This window comes from Balaenoptera ricei, chromosome 2 (assembly GCF_028023285.1).
Source record: "Balaenoptera ricei isolate mBalRic1 chromosome 2, mBalRic1.hap2, whole genome shotgun sequence".
Classification (NCBI taxonomy): Eukaryota; Metazoa; Chordata; class Mammalia; order Artiodactyla; family Balaenopteridae; genus Balaenoptera; species Balaenoptera ricei.
Genome location: NC_082640.1, coordinates 154,235,463 through 154,253,458, shown reverse-complemented (window position 1 = coordinate 154,253,458; position 17,996 = coordinate 154,235,463). Strand labels below are relative to the sequence as shown.

Sequence of the window (17,996 nt, the reverse complement as noted above, 5' to 3'; positions counted from 1 at the left end):
GGAGAAGCTTATCAAGGAACTAAAGCAATAGGAAGGAAGATGAATTACCTTTTTCATGCTCTTCCGGATTAGAATTAATCCCCTCTTCCTCTACATTTGTATCTCTATCTTGAAATTTTACTTCATTTAAAAATGTTACTTTATCTCTCATTGTATTACAGTGCACTGTTTACATGTCAGTCTCCCACTCAGTAGAAATCAAACTCCTTGAGGACCCGAATGAGCTTGGGTGCACCAGTCCTGGGCTCTAACTATATGATCTTGGGAGTGTTACTTACTCCCTCTAGCCTCAATTTTATCATGTCTAAAATGGGGATAAAATGGTCTACCTTTTAGAGTAAGTCTAAGGATCAGAGATAAATTTTCATAGTAACTAACATAATGCCTAACACAGTAAAAACTCAGCAAAGAACAATAATAAAATCAATTGGCATAGTGGTATTACCATTAAAAGTACTCCTTTTAGAGCTAACAACCTTCTGATTAAATACAGACCTTTGCTAGTTCTCACTGTAAAGCATACCAGATACCATTCATCCTCAATTAATTACAGAAATGATCAACTAATTTGTGAATTGAATTATCCAATTTATCCTGCCACAGGCTCATTAAGGCCTCTAGAAAAATGGACAAAGAAGAAGTATAATTTTATAATCTGTTTTGCTTTTTTGGAATGCTGCATCTCATTCTGCACAAAAAGTGGAAGAAAAAAAAATTCTAAAATAAAATTCCTAGATTGCTAGTGGATTTAATTTACTCATGCTATCTTTAACCCTCATATATACCAATAATTTACAATTTACAGCAGGGGGACAAAATTATTTTCTCTATTCATGTAACTGAAACATACATCTGGTCTAAAAAGCAGCAGTTTGCAAGAAGAACTCCCCAGAGGTTAATGGGTTAATGGTTCTGGAATAGAAATGCAGTACAAAACTCTAACTAGTTGAAATAGGAATGGGACTGAGGAGAGAACGGGAAGGGGTAACCCTAGGGGAGGTAAGATGCAACTCCCCAAGCTGGCTTTCAGCCAGCACAGCTAAGCGCACATCTCCTGACTTGCCAAAAATAACATTAGGGTCTTTGTGACCACAAGTAGCAAGGACTTTAGTTTTAGGTTTCATCTAAAAATAACTATAAAAACAACCCAAAAAACCCATACGTCAGTCAAAGTGTGATGAGAATTTTTTAAACTCTGTATCATGATCCAATAAATGCTCTTTCTATTACAATCAGAAATGGTGCCTCCCCCAACCCCATTATTTCTACATGGCATGCCTGGAGGAGGCTGTAGCTCCTTTGAGAAAAAACTCTACAATGTCATAGTAGGATGCTTTCATTGGTAAGTAAACAAAAACTCAATTCAAAGTGGCTTAAAATAACACTTCTCCAGCTTTTGTGTGCATCTGAATCATCTGGAGAGCCCATTACAATGGAGGTTCTGCTTCAGCAGGACTAGGGCAGGGCCTGAAATTCTTCATTCCCAACAAGCTCACAGGTGATGCTGATGCTGCCAGTCCATGGACCACAGTTTCCATACCAGGGATTGAAACCACAAGAAATACATAGATTAACATATCTGGAAACCCAGAGATAAGACTGTTCAATAATGTCATCAAGAACCCATAGCTTGGGACTTCCCGGGTGGCACAGTGGTTAAGACTCTGCACTCCCAATGCAGGGGGCCCGGGTTCAATCCCTGGTCAGGGAACTAGATCCCACATGCATGCCACAACTGAGAGTTCACATGCCACAACTAAGGAGCCCACGAGCCGCAACTAAGGAGCCCGCCTGCTGCAACTAAGACCCAACACAACCAAATAAATATTTTTTTAAAAAAAAAGAACCCATAGCTTATCTATCTCTCTGAGATACCATCCAAAATGTCAGCTTCATCTTAAGGTTGGCTCCACCTTCTTGGGTACAGTATGGAAGATAACAGTAATCAGGGCTACATGTTTCCTTGGTAATGTTCCACAGAAGATACAGAGTGGCTTCCCATGGATCTCTCGTAAGAGCAGGGAAGAACAGCCCCAAAGCTTAAAAAACTTTCCTTGCATCCTATTTGCAAGGATTAGGTCATGTGCTCATCCCTGAACCACCAAGCGGCAAAGTAACCTTTGGACCAACCAGGCCCACCCCTGAACTGAGGTGGAATCAGCTTTCCTGATGCTTATTGGTTACATGGAAGTAGAGGAATCCTGAAAAAATCATGGGTCCGTTAGGAAGGAAGAAAGAGGAACAGATGCTTAGTAGGCTATAAACAACATCCAATATAAATAAATATTTTCCTCCCTCATCCCATCAATGTTATCATTTGGTTCTGAATCCAGTGCATCAACTTTTCCAGCTGTTAGAAATCTCACTGGACTGGGACATCTTCAAAATCTTTACTGCCTTTTATAGGATGGCTTTCAAAGCTCTTTCACCTATTAGAATTCATATTACAGTATAACTATAAAAATAATTTCAAAATACTTATCAATCTAAAATGACAAAGAAGTTTATTACTACAGAATGCATAAGATTATAGCATAATAAGAATAATAATGGCAATAGGATATATAGTAGCCTAGCAGTAACGTAGGAAATAAATTCATAATGTGGGATATATAAATGAATAAATGAATGGATAGAGAAATGTGAGCTTTGGTCTCAAATCTATCAATCTTTCCATGGAAGCAAGGCTTCCTCCTAGGGTGAATTACATGGTATGTAAATTATAACTCAATAAAACTGTTTAAAAAAAAAAAAACACTTCCCTTTAATAACACAGAGCAACAATTTGTGGAGAAAACTGTCTAAAAAAGACTTAGCCACATATGTCACAAATGCCAAACAACTACTATTTAGTTTAAACAAAAATCAGGGTCACAAAAACTGCGTCAGAGGTCTCTGAAAGCAATACCAAAAATGTGGGCTGTGTGATCTGACCCTCAATGTTGCTCTGCCTCGCAGAACTTCTAGACTCAGGAAATGTAATATTCTCTAGAAGAAACACTCTTTGCTAGTAAACAGAAAGCAAAGGCTGGAGTCAACTATATGGGCTCAAAGCTTGCACAACAGTTGCTCCTAAGAAAAACTTGGCAAACATCTCAGTCATAATATACTAACAGATGAGACTTTTTTTTAAAACTACTAATACTAAAGGAATGTGATCATTTTACAGGTTGGGCTCACTATTTCATAAAGGATTCTATCTTGTATTCGGCACTAACATTATAAAGGGAGAACTATTAGTTCAAAATCAGACCTATGATGTACAATATAAATTATTACAAAGCTATCTTCAGATGTGGGTCAATGATATTCAACTTGAATTCTAATTGGTACCTAATTCAAGTCACTACATAAATATGGCACTACACAAATCTAGTGAAAGATAAAAATTTTAAGGGTATTATTTTTCACAATAGCCAAGGTATAGAAACAACCTAAGTGTCAACCAATGAATGAATATTATTCAGTCAAAAGAAAGAGGGAAATTCTGTCATATGCAATAACATGGATTAATCTGGAGGACATTATGCTAAGTGAAAAAAGGCAGATACAGAAAGATAAGTACTGTATGACCTCACTTATATGTGGAATCTTTAAAAAAAAAAAAAAGGCAAACTCAGAGAAACAGAGAGTAGAATGGTGATTAACAGGGGCTGGAGTGGGGGAAATGAGCAAACGTTAGTCAAGGAGTACAAGCCTTTGACGAATAAGTTCTGGGCATCTAACTACCTACAAAATGAAAAAGAAATGTCTCTCTGCCCTTCAAGGGCCTTCTTAATCTAGTTATTACTTCCCCTTTAACCTAATTTCCCACCCTCAGTAAAAACTGCTGCTCCAAGTAAGCTGACTAACTTACGGAAGTTTAAAAGAAAATTTACACTTTTTTTGCTTTTATGTATTTGCTCATTCCATTCGTAATACTTGAATTGCTTCCCTAATCCTAACTGTCCAAATTTTACCTGTCTAGCCCAAGTTCCATCTCTCCCTTTAAGTCAGCCCTAACAAGCCCTCCAGGTGATTTCTATGCACACTCAATATTGACAACCATTAAGATCTCGGGATTATGATTGGCTATTAAAAAACTGAAAACCTCTCTACAGCACTTTAAGTGAATAGGTATTTATTTGTGTAATGTAAGAAAATGTCTGAAAGCAGACAGTCCAGGGCTGACATCCAATGATGTCAACATCCTTAGTGTACTGGTTTATCACATCATGAGCACAGATGATTGCTGCTCCTTCAAGGCAGGAAAAGGGGACAAGCAACAAAGGACCATGCCAGAAATATCACTTCCCTTTTATCTGGAAAGTAAAAGCTTCCTTAGAAGCTTCCCCTTCCCTACTAATAAGTCTTCACTTAAATGTGGTGGCAAACTGTATTTTCCAAAGGTGGCCACACCATCATATTTATCCCAGCCCACGTGTTCTTTTTACAATGTGATAGGTACTTCTCCAACTGAGAAGTCATATTCTCTCCCTTTGAATCTGAAAGGGGGACTTGTGATAGTTTTGACCAACAGAGTACAGCAGAAGTGATAATATGTGACTTCTGAGGCACCATCATAAAAAGAATACAGCTTCCATCTGTGGGGCTCTCTCTCTCAGGAAACTCTTAGAACCCAGAAACCACGATGAGACCACGTGTGAATGTTCCAGCTGGGCTTGCAGCAAACACAAGCATTAACTTCCAAACAACAGGAAGGAGTATTTTCACATCAATACAACCCCAGCCCCCAGTCTTTGAGTCTTCTAGCTGCGGCCTCAGAAATCGTGGAACAGAGACAAGTGGTCACCACTGGTTTTATATGAATTCTTGACCCACAGGAGAAATAATAAATGATATTTGTTGTTTTAAGTCACTACATTTTGGAATAATTTATTAAGCAGCAATAGAGAACTAAAACAGATATGATTGGCCAGAACTGGGTCACATGACCATCTTCAGCTGCAAAGAACCTGGGAAATCAGGGAACATGATTGCCATGAACTTAGCTAAGGTGGACACACTGCCACCAAAACATAATCGGGGTCCATTAACAATGGGAGGATGAAAATAAGTACTGGGTAGGCAACTAACAGTACATGCCACAACCACTTGGTTAGAACTCATTATCTACTACCTCATACTACACTGACATTTTCTTAAATATGTGTCTTACATCCACTTAGTAGAATATAAGAGTCTTGAAGGCAAAGACTATTTCATTACAAAATGCCTTAATCGGTAGTTACCTTAAAACTATTAGCTATTTAACTTCTGAAGGGAAATATTTAGGTTATACTTTAGAAAGAACTTCTAGGTCCTAGAAACTGTGAGGTTCTGAAACAAATGCACAGAAAAGGTTTTATAATTTTTTTCTGGAGTTTTTTTTTTTCAGAATAATTTCTCTGGGAAAATGATGGTGTGACTGAACAATGGAATAAGCTTTGACAATGCCCTGCAGTATACAGACAAATATCAACTGACCCCAGAGTTAGACTGAGTCATCACAATGGTGTCTGGAAATCCTGTACAAAGCTGACCAATACAGGCACTAGCTCAGCCTTTTATAGAGATAAACACTGATGCAGGCTAATTAACAACTGCAGGGTACTTTGTAAACATAAAGTGCTAAATATTTATTTTTAAATAATCACACAGATTTAGCAATAAATGATAAACTTACTCTTAGTGGAACAGTAACACTACTGTAGTTCCTAGAAATGACACTAGCCCCCAAGTACTCCTGACCGCTCATGATTTTCAGCGAGTCTCTATTTCTTTAAACAATGAGGAGAGTAATATAGAAATCAGATGTTACTGCAATTTAATTTAAAAATAAATCTTAACACTAGTCAGAAAACATTCCAAAACTTTTATTTTAGCTAAACAGAAATGTCACCTAAATTTAAACAACTCTGATTCATCATTCTAATAACTAAAGCTGAAAACAGCCACTTCAGTTGGTTATGAAAATATCAACTAATACTCACATAGTGCTTCAGAATTTACAAAGTCCTTTCATAGAGAGGTAGATAGATCTTCCTATAAAATTATTATATATGAGTGCTTTGTTAACTGTAAAACTCTCTATAAGTTAGTAATTTAGCAATATGTATTTACTATTATTCATCTACTATAGTATTAGTAATAATATTACTATCGTTAGTAATAATAAAATTAAGGCTTATGAGGCAAGAACTTTTATGCCCTTTCTACAGATAAGGATACTGAGGCTGAGGAAGGAGAATTGACTGGTCCATAATCACACAGTTGAAATACATTCGGTACTTAAACTCATATCTTCTGACTTGAAATTCTGGGGTACTTTCTACTGCATCTTGCTATTTCTATAAAATGTTTACTTCTTCAAAGCATGATTCCCAAAGATGGGAAGAGAAAAGTGAAAGGAGAGGTCTACTGTTGAACAGAGAACTGTCATTTCTAAGGCTGTAGAGCAGGCCAATCTCATGTCATTGGACAACCCAGTAAACTAAGCTAAAGATCACAAAGAAAAACAAAAGAGAGATTCATTACAATATAGTCTAAGAAATGAAACCAACTGCAGTAACTTTAAACTAGGAGCATTTAAAAAAAAAAAAAACTTTTCACATTGTAACATTTTCAGAATTGCTTTAAAATACTGCACTTTGGTTATCATAACTATAAGCATCACTTTATTCCAGTTCAAGTCAAAACTGTCCCTCCCTCAAATATATACACTAAAGATCCTTTGAGTCATGATACTACCTTAAGTTGTAAGTTCCTAGGAACTTTTAATTAAATTCACGAACACCCAATTTTACGGGACACATCTGGAAATGCCATGAAACTGAAATGTCTCCTGTCCGGTCACAGCACACATTAAGTCTTCATTAAACCTCAAAGCAAAATCTTAGGAGGCTGTCTGTACTTCAGATGTTCCCTAAGAGAGGTCCAAAGTACAAGTGTTTAGGAATTATTTTCCTAAGAGAGCATACTTACCACAGGATTTAAGCTATGGCTGGCCAATTCCAGCTGGAAAATATAGAAACCCAACAAGTCTTTAGCACATTCACTAGCAGATAAAAGTCATTAATCATACTCAACATACATGTACAATTTATATGCAGTGGAAAAGCAATCAAAACTGCAAGTATTCAAATATTTCTTTTACTTGAAATACCAATACAACTAACAGAGAAGCACTTCTACCATTACACTTCCAAACAACAGTCAAAGCATTACGCAAAGTGTGAGACTTCCCATTGAAAAAGGCTTGGAAGAAAGAATTCTGAGTATTGAACAGCTTTTAGTATTAAAATAAGAGGTAAGGGAGCAAAATAATTTTGACAACTGCATTAGGAAGCAAAGTTCCACTGGAAATAAAAACATGTGCGTTGGAATCAGACATATCTGAGTTCAAATCCTACCCTTTCCACTTACCTAGCCGTGTGATTCTGGGAAAGTTATTTAACCCTTACAAACCTCAATTTCTTCAACTATAAAACAGGAATAATATAACCTACCTCATAAAGTTATTTAACATATTAAATGAAAAATGTTTGAAATGTACTCACTACAGTACCTGGAACAAAGTAAGTACTCGATAAGGTGCAGCTATTTATAATTTACAGCCTTTCAAGTATTTCAAGATGATTTAAATAAACCAGACCAATTTCAACAACTACGTACTTTTGCCAGTAAAACAATACAAACTCTGAGATACTAAATAAGGTCCTTGATCTTAAAAGGGACTTCAAAACCCAAACATTTATGATCAAGTTTTAAAAGAAGTTTAGGTTTTCAAACCGTTAATGGTAAGAACGAGATCAGTTGTTCTCCTTCTACCCACATATATTTATTTTTCTCTCCTATAAAAATCAAAATAGTATTAGGGATTAAAGAGCTAACATTTGATTTACTGTTTTACTTTTAATAAGACATTTCCCAGCAGAGACTGAATCAACATTAAGAGAATCAAAACAAATAAGAGGGCTTTCCTGGTGGTGCAGTGGTTAAGAATCTGCTGCCAACGCAGGGGACACGGGTTCAAGCCCTGGGCCGGGAAGCTCTCACATGCCGCGGAGCAACTAAGCCCGTGCACCACAACTACTGAGCCTGCACTCTAGAGCCCATGAGCCACAACTACTGAGCCCACGTGCCACAACTACTGAAGCCCCCAGTTCTGAGCCTGTGCTCCGCAACGAGAGAAGCCCCCACAATGAGAAGCCCGCGCACCACAACGAAGAGTAGCCCCCGCTTGTGGCAACTAGAGAAAGCCCATGAACAGCAATGAAGACCCAACGTAGCCAAATAAATAAATTTTTTTAAAAAATCAATTATACTTAAAAAAACAAAAGAAATACCTAACTTTTAATATCCTCTATTTTAAATTATTTTAGTTGTATTGGAAGACAGGTAAAACCTTTAAACTACAGCTGTTATGTGTTTACATAGACTTAAATGTTTGGAAAATTTCCTTAAATCTTATGAAGTCAATTAAATGCCTACTTTAATTCTTATACTCAATAAAGGAAAACATTCTAACTGCAATAATTAAAGTTGTTTTCTGTTTTAAGACTAAAACTTTGCCTAGGACTTCTAACTCTATTAAAATTATAAATTATCTGAGAAATAAAGTTACTGGCTAAACAAACTGATGAAAAACAGAAATGATAAAACTAGAAGCTTCCAAAAAGAAGTCAAGATTTAGGATGTCAAAGAATTAAGCTTCTCAAAGAATTAAGTTCAAAAAAAAAAAGAATAAAAAAAAATTTTTTAATACAAAGTTGTTTTTTTTAACATCTTTATTGTACTATAATTGCTTCACAATATTCTGTTAGTTTCTCCTGTATAACAAAGTGAATCAGCTGTATGTATACATATATCCCCATATCACCTCCCTCTTGTGTCTCCCTCCCTCCCTCCCCATCCCACCCCTCTAGGTGGTCACAAAGCACCGAGCTAATCTCCCTGTGCTATGTGGCTGCTTCCCACTAGCTATCTATTTTACATTTGGTAGTGTATATATGTCCATGCCACTCTCTCACTTCGTCCCAGCTTACCCTTTCCCCTCCCTGTGCCCTCAAGTCCATTCTCTACGTCTGCATCTTTATTCCTGTCCTGCCCCTAGGTTCTTCAGAACCACTTTTTTTAGATTCCACATATATGTGTTAGCATACGGTATTTGTTTTTCTCTTTCTGACTTACTTCACTCTGTATGACAGATAAAAATATGGAACATTTCACGAATTTGTGTGTCATCCTTGCGCAGGGGCCATGCTAATCTTCTCTGTATCGTTCCAATTTTAGTATATGTGCTGCCGAAGCGAGCACTAATACAAAGTTTTTAAAAGTGTAAAATTAAAACACTAACAACATATCAACATGTATATACTTGGAAGTTAAGTGGAATTAACTCAATGAACACATTCAAGATAGACAAAGGACATACAATAATATGAACCAAAGAAATAATTTTTGTCTTTAAAAACACAAGAGAGTATCCTTTGAGCAACCTCTCATATAGCCAAGATTGTATTTCGAATTGTTTATTTGAATTTAATTAAACAGTGAGCTGTTAGTACTCCATTAAACTCAAGATCCCATTTCTCTACAATGCTCTCCTTTGATAAGTTAAAAATCATAAAATAGAATATCATCCAATATTATTAAACTTCTAAATAAGGCATTAGAGTTATAGTATATACAGAGCACTAATGTTAAATTCCCACCTTGACGATCACAGCTCTTTGTATAAAATCTTGATTGATGATGTCTCACAGAAGTTCATATATCATATTAAATTAAAGGTACGGAGCTTTCAAATTATGAACAAATCAATTTTAAAGGAGAAGGAAAGGGATGGGGGAGAGATCAAAGTTTAGTTTCGAAGTATCTTTTCACTTTTTATAAAGAATGTTAGAATGTTTTCCCTTTAGGTATTGTAAGAACGCAAGTAGGCACTTAATTAAATATGCATTTCATAAATCGCATGACTAGAAAAAGTGATACAGTCATTCTACAAATATATACTGGACACTTAATCTAAGACACTATTCAATATGGATACTATTCTATATAAGCAGCTCTAAAGGATACATAAAAATAGCTCTGTTTTCAGGGAGCTTCCTAATATAACTAAGGAGCTCAGACATGAACATACAAAAATTTAAGTAACACTGCAAAGCAATAAATGATTAAAGTTCCAATTAAGAAGTTAAGACCATATGTACTACAAAAGAAGATAGAATTGATTGAGGCTAAAACCTGTGTGTAGAATCAATTGGTATCTAAAAATCAAGTGACACAAAAATCTCAGAAAAGAGAGAAAACTTGAGAGCTCAGACATGAAAGAAGAGTAAAGTTTAGGAAGGGAGAGATGAAAGAGAAGGACATCCACAGCTAGAATAAACATAGGGTGACAGGGATAGACCAGCAGCCAGCACCAAAGAGAAAGGTAGGAGGAGTAGGTTGGAACCATATGAAAGTGAACTTTGAATATCCTATCAGGAACTTAGACTGAATCATTCAACAAATACTGATTGGTGTAACTATTCTGTGCCACGTACCATCCTACATGCAAAGGATACAAGTGTGAACAGAACAGCTAAGTTCTCTGCCCTCATAGTGATGATAGTCTAGTAGATTTATTCCATAAAAAAGATGGTGCCATGAAATGCTTTTAATCAGAGGATGAGATCAGAGATATACTTTGGGAAAATTATGTAGGTACCTAGACAGAAAAAGAGATAGGCAGACCAATTAACACATTGCAATAATAATCCAAGAGAGAAGTAGCAAGTGATAGTATTCAATTATGCAAATACTTCTTGAGCAGTCTTGGATAAAACACCTCATTTCTCTGCATCTCTGTTCTGACTTGAGAATTGAAGTTTGACACTCAGCCACAACCTTAAGATTCTCAACTGGAAAATTCTACAAACACATCAAGGCACCCTGTAATATATGCAAAGTAACACTAAAATCTAAGAGCTGCAACCTGCTTTCATCTCTAGCTTTTTCCTACCAACTCAACTTTGGAACTATGCTTATACTTTATCAGTTTAACGACTATCTGTCTCCAAAAGAACACTCTCTTTCTGAATGAGAATGGACAGTAAGGGTCAAGGTTAGACGCAACAGAATTTAGCTGGAGCCTATGAAGATCTATGCTACCTCCCTTTATTTCTCTCTGTGTGATCTGCAGTCCCAAGTAAAGGACAGAGAAGGGGGTACCAAGGTATTTACAAATCTGTTAGAAACAGAAAAAGAACAGTAGACAAGGTACTTATTTCATTCTCCATTATACCACAGAAAGCTATCTGTCTCCTACAATTAACTTATTTATAGATGCCGTAAGGGCAAAGACTATGTTTTATTCATCATTATGATCTCATAGTGCCTAGCACAGAGTTTTGTACACATTGTTGAGAGTGGAACTAAGAAGAGTGACTGACAACCCACTGGAGTGAAACTTCTGAGTCCCACATCAGGCTTCCAAACATGTGGGTCCAGCAACGGGAGGAGGAATTCTTAGAAAATCAGACTTTGAAGGCTAGTGGGATTTGATTGCAGGACTTCAACAGGACTGGGGTAAACAGAGACTCCACTCTTGGAGGGCACACACAAAGTATTGTGTGCATCAGGACCCAGGGGAAGGAGCAGTGACCCCACGGAGACTGAACCAGACGTACCTGCTAGTGTTGGGGGTTCTCCTGCAGAGGCAGGGGGTGGCTGTGGCTCACCATGTAGACAAGGACACTGGCAGCAGAAGTTCTGGGAAGTACTCCTTGGCGTGAGCCCTCCCAGAGTCTGCCATTAGCCCCACAAGAGCCCGGAGAAGGCTCCAGTGTTGGGTTGCCTCAGGCCAAACAACCAACAGTGAGGGGACCCAGCCCCACCCATCAGGAGGCAAGCAGATTACAGTTTTACTGAGCTCTGCCCACCAGAGCAACAGCCAGCTCTACCCACCACCAGTCCCTCCAATCAGGAAACCTGCACAAGCCTCTTAGATAGCCTCGTCCACCAGAGGGCAGACAGCAGAAGCAAGAAGAACTACATTCGTGCAGCCTGTGGAACAAAAACCACATTCATAGAAAGATGAATGAAAATGAAAAGGCAGAGGGCTATGTACCAGATGAAGGAACAAGATAAAAACCCCAGAAAAACAACTAAAAGAAGTGGAGATAGACAACCTTCCAGAAAAAGAATTCAGAATAATGATAGTGAAGATGATCCAGGACCTCGGAAAAAGAATGGAGGCAAAGATCGAGAAGATGAAAGAAATGTTTAACAAAGACCTAGAAGAATTAAAGAACAAACAAACAGAGATGAACAATACAATAACTGAAATGAAAACTACACTAGAAGGAATCAATAGCAGAATAACTGAGGGAGAAGAACGGATAAGTGACCTGGAAGACAGAATGCTGGAATTCACTGCTGCAGAACAGAATAAAGAAAAAAGAATGAAAAGAAATGAAGACAGCTTAAGAGACCTCTGGGACAACATTAAACGCAACAACATTCACATTATAGGGGTCCCAGAAGGAGAAGACACAGAGAAAGGACGAGAGAAAATCTTTGAAGAGATTATAGTCGAAAATTTCCCTAACATGGGGAAGGAAATAGCCACCCAAGTCCAGGAAGCACAAAGAGTCCCATACAGGATAAACCCAAGGAGAAGCACGCCGAGACACATAGTAATCAAATTGGCAAAAATTAAAGACAAAGAAAAATTATTGAAAGCAGCAAGGGAAAAATGACAAATAACATACAAGGGAACTCCCATAAGGTTAACAACTGATTTCTCAGCAGAAACTCTACAAGCCAGAAGGGAGTGGCATGATATACCTTAAGTGATGAAAGGAAAAAACCTACAACGAAGATTACTCTACCTGGCAAGGATCCCATTCAAATTCCACGGAGAAATCAAAAGCTTTACAGACAAGCAGAAGCTAAGAGAATTCAGCACCACCAAACCAGCTCTACAACAAATGCTAAAGGAACTTCTCTAAGTGGGAAACACAATACAAAAAAACGACCAACAAAAACAAACCCAAACGATTAAGAAAATGGCCACAGGAACATACATATCGATAATTACCTTAAACGTGAATGGATTAAATGCTCCAACCAAAAGACACAGGCTTGCTGAATGGATACAAAAACAAGACCCATATATATGCTGTCTAGAAGAGACCCACTTCAGACCTAGGGACACATACAGACTGAAAGTGAGGGGATGGAAAAAGATATTCCATGCAAATGGAAATCAAAAGAAAGCTGGAGTAGCAATACTCATAACAGATAAAAGAGAATTTAAAATAAAGAATGTTACAAGAGACAAGGAAGGACACTACATAATGATCAAGGGATCAATCCAAGAAGAAGATATAACAATTATAAATATATATGCACCTGACATAGGAGCACCTCAATACATAAAGCAACTACTAACAGCTATAAAAGAGGAAATCGACAGTGACACAATAATAGTGGGGGACTTTAACACCTCACTTACACAAATGGACAGATCATCCAAACAGAAAATTAATAAGGAAACACAAGCTTTAAATGACACAATAGACCAGATAGATTTAATTGACATTTATAAGACATTCCATCCAAAAACAGCAGATTACACTTTCTTCTCAAGTGTGCATGGAACATTCTCCAGGATAGATCACATCTTGGGTCACAAATCAAGCCTCAGTAAATTTAACAAAATTGAAATCATATCAAGCATCTTTTCTGACCACAATGCTATGAGACTAGAAAACAATTAAAGGGAAAAAAACGTAAAAAACACAAACACATGGAAGATAAAAAATACGTTACTATATAACCAAGCAATCACTGAAGAAATCAAAGAGGAAATCAAAAAATACCTAGAGACAAATGACAATGAAAATACGACAATCCATAACCTATGGGATGCAGCAAAAGCAGTTCTAAGAGGGAAGTTTATAGCTATACAAGCCTACCTCAAGAAAGAAGAAAAATCTCAAATAAACAATCTAACGTTACACCTAAAGGAACTAGAGAAAGAAGAAAAACAAAACCCAAAGTTAGCAGAAGGAAAGAAATCATAAAGATCAGAGAAGAAATAAATGAAATACAAACAAGGAAAACTATAGCAAAGATCAAAAATGTTGGTTCTTTGAGAAGATAAGCATAATTGATAAACCATTAGCCAGACTCATCAAGAAAAAGAGGGAGAGGAACTCAAATCAATAAAATTAGAAATGAAAAAGAAGTTACAACAGACACCACAGAAATACAAAGCATCCTAAGAGACTACTACAAGCAACTCTATGCCAATAAAATGGACAACCTGGAAGAAAAGGACAAATTCTTAGAAAGGTATAACCTCCCAAGACTGAACCAGGAAGAAATAGAAAATATGAACAGACCAATCACAAGTAATGAAATTGAAACTGTGATTAAAAATCTTCCAACAAACAAAGTGCAGGACCAGATGGCTTCACAGGTGAATTCTATCAAACATTTAGAGAAGAGCTAACACCCATCCTTCTCAAACTCTTCCAAAAAATTGCAGAGGAAGGAACACTCCCAAACTCATTCTATGAGGCCACCATCACCCTGATACCAAAACCAGACAAAGATACTACAAAAAAAGAAAATTACACACCAATATCACTGATGAATATAGATGCAAAAATCCTCAACAAAATACTAGCAAACAGAATCCAACAACACATTAAAAGGATCATACACCACGATCAAGCAGGATTTATCCCAGGGATGCAAGGATTCTTCAATATACGCAAATCAATCAATGTGATACACCATATTAACAAATTGAAGAATAAAAACCATATGATCATCTCAATAGACGCAGAAAAAGCTTTTGACAAAATTCAACACCCATTTACGATAAAAACTCTCCAGAAAGTGGGCATAGAGGGAACCTACCTCAACATAATAAAGGCCATATACAACAAACCCACAGCAAACATCATTCTCAATGGTGAAAACCTGAAAGCATTTCCTCTAAGATCAGGAACAAGACAAGGATGTCCACTCTCACCACTCTTATTTAACATAGTTTTGGAAGTCCTAGCCACGGCAATCAGAGAAGTAAAAGAAATAAAAGGAATACAAATTAGGAAAGAGGAAGTAAAACTGTCACTGTTTGCAGATGACATGATACTATACATAGAGAATCCTAAACATGCCACCAGAAAACTACTAGAGCTAATCAATGAATCTGGTAAAGTTGCAGGATACAAAATTAATGCACAGAAATCTCTTGCATTCCTATACACTAATGATGAAAAATCTGAAAGAGAAATTAAGGAAACACTCCCATTTACCGCTGCAACAAAAATAATAAAATACCTAGGAAGAAACCTACCTAGGGAGACAAAAGACCTGTATGCTGAAAACTATAAGACACTGATGAAAGAAATTAAAGATGATACCAACAGATGGAGAGATATACCATGTTCTTGGCTTGGAAGAATCAATATTGTGAAAATGACTATACTACTCAAAGCAATCTACAGATTCAATGCAATCCCTATCAAATTACCAATGGCATTTTTTACGGAACTAGAACAAAAAATCTTAAAATCTGTATGGAGACACAAAAGACCCCAAATAGCCAAAGCAGTCTTGAGGGAAAGAAACGGAGCTGGAGGAATCAGACTCCCTGACTTCAGACTATACTACAAAGCTACAGTAATCAAGACAATATGGTACTGGCACAAAAACAAAGACAGATCAATGGAACAAGATAGAAAGCCCAGAGATAAACCCACGCACCTATGGTCAACTAATCTATGACAAAGGAGGCAAGGATATACAATGGAGAAAAGACAGTCTCTTCAATAAGTGATGCTGGGAAAACTGGACAGCTACATGTAAAAGAATGAAATTAGAACACTCCCTAACACCATACACAAAAATAAACTCAAAATGGATTCGAGACCTAAATGTAAGACCGGACACTATAAAACTCTCAGAGGAAAACATAGGAAGAACACTCTTTGACATAAATCACAGCAAGATCTTTTTTGATCCACCTTCTAGAGTAATGGAAATAAAAACAAAAATAAACAAATGGGACCTAATGAAACTTAAAAGCTTTTGCAAAACAAAGGAAACTACAAACAAGACAAAAAGTCAACCCTCAGAACGGGAGAAAATATTTGCAAACGAATCAATGGACAAAGGATTAATCTCGAAAATATATAAACAGCTCATGCAGCTCAATATTAAAAAAACAGACACCTGAGTCCAAAAATGGGCAGAAGACCTAAATAGACATTTCTCCAAAGAAGACATACAGATGGCCAAGAGACACATCAAAAGCTGCTCAACATCACTAATTATTAGAGAAATGCAAATCAAAACTACAATGAGGTATCACCTCACACCAGTTAGAATGGGCATCATCAGAAAATCTACAAGCAACAAATGCTGGAGAGGGTGTGGAGAAAAGGGAACCCTCTTGCACTGTTGATGGGAATGTAAATTGATATAGGCACTATGGAGAAGAGTATGGAGGTGCCTTAAAAAACTAAAAATAGAATTACCATATGACCCAGCAATCCCACTACTGGGCATATACCCAGAGAAAACCATAATTCAAAAAGACACAGGCACCCCAATGTTCATTGCAGCACTACTTACAATAGCCAGGTCATGGAAGCAACCTAAATGCCCATCGACAGACGAATGGATAAAGAAGATGTGGTACATATATACAATGGAATATTACTCAGCCATAAAAAGGAACGAAACTGGGTCATTTGTAGAGACGTGGATGGATCTAGAGACTGTCATACAGAGTGAAGTAAGTCAGAAAGAGAAAAATAAATATCGTATATTAACGCATATATGTGGAACCTGGAAAAATGGTACAGATGAACCGGTCTGCATGACAGAAATTGAGACACAAATGTAGAGAACAAACGTATGGTCACCAAGGGGGGAAAGTGGTGGGGGGTGGGAGTGGTGGTGGGATGAATTGGGCGATTGGGATTGACATGTATACACTGATGTGTATAAAATTGATGACTAATAAGGACCTGCTGTATAAAAAAATAAATTAAATTCAAAAAAGAAAAAAACCTTAAATTACATGCTTACACTGAATTCATTTCACAAATACAATGCTGAGCAAAAGAAACCAGACACAGAAAAAGTATTAACTAAATGATTCCATTTATTAAATTTCAAAGATACATAGAACTCACCTCTGGTTTTGTAAGAAGTCAGGATATTGGTTACCCTTGATTAGAAGGGGGACATGAGGGCTTCTGGGGTAATGGTCCGTTTCTTTATCTAGTGCTGACTATACAAATGTGCTCACTTTGTGAACATTTATTGATGTATACATTTATAATTTGTGTACTTTTCTGTATTAGTATTATGTTTCAATAAAGTCTGTGTTAAAAAGATTAAAAAAAAAAAAAAAAACTAGAGTGACTGAGATCCAAAGAATAAGTGAGTGAACCAAGTATAGGAGGGTTAGGCAGTAACAGCAACCAACAACAGAACAGCTAGAAGGGGATACAGCCGTAAGACATGATTTTTCCTTTTGAGGAGCTTGCAGCCTTCTGAGGAAAAAAAAAAAAAAACAGGAGGAGAGAGATAAAATATACCAAGCACCTGGAATGAGGTAACTACTAAAGTTAATGATTAATGGCTACCTCTTACTGAATGTGTCAAACATTGTACAAAGAACATTACAGACATTGTCTCATTTAATCCTCACACCCCTATGAGTCAGATATTATTATCCCCATTTTTCAAATGGGAAACTAAGAGTTCGAACTAGGATAAATAACTTACTCAAGGTCATAAAACTAGCAAACAATGAAGCTATGATTCAAACCCACATCTAACTCCAAAGCCAGTACTCTTAACCACCCAGAACCAGGGTAGATAGCATTGAAGATGATGGGAATTAATCTGATGATGGTACTTAATACACATTGAAAATGGAGCCAGATAGATTTGCTGAAAGATGAAGAGCAGCATTTAAATTGAAGAGGTATTAG

General features: G+C 36.9%; 1 protein-coding gene and 1 non-coding gene across 10 annotated transcripts in view; both read right to left on the bottom strand.

Annotated features, from left to right (window-relative positions):
* The window catches only part of RAD51B (RAD51 paralog B), a 720,881-nt gene that overhangs the window by 631,767 nt on the left and 71,118 nt on the right, over nt 1-17,996 (bottom strand). The gene's annotated exons all lie outside the window — the stretch shown is intronic.
* LOC132361671 (U6 spliceosomal RNA) lies at nt 9,191-9,297 on the bottom strand. The gene has a single exon (XR_009501943.1). It is a non-coding gene; the product is annotated as a U6 spliceosomal RNA (small nuclear RNA).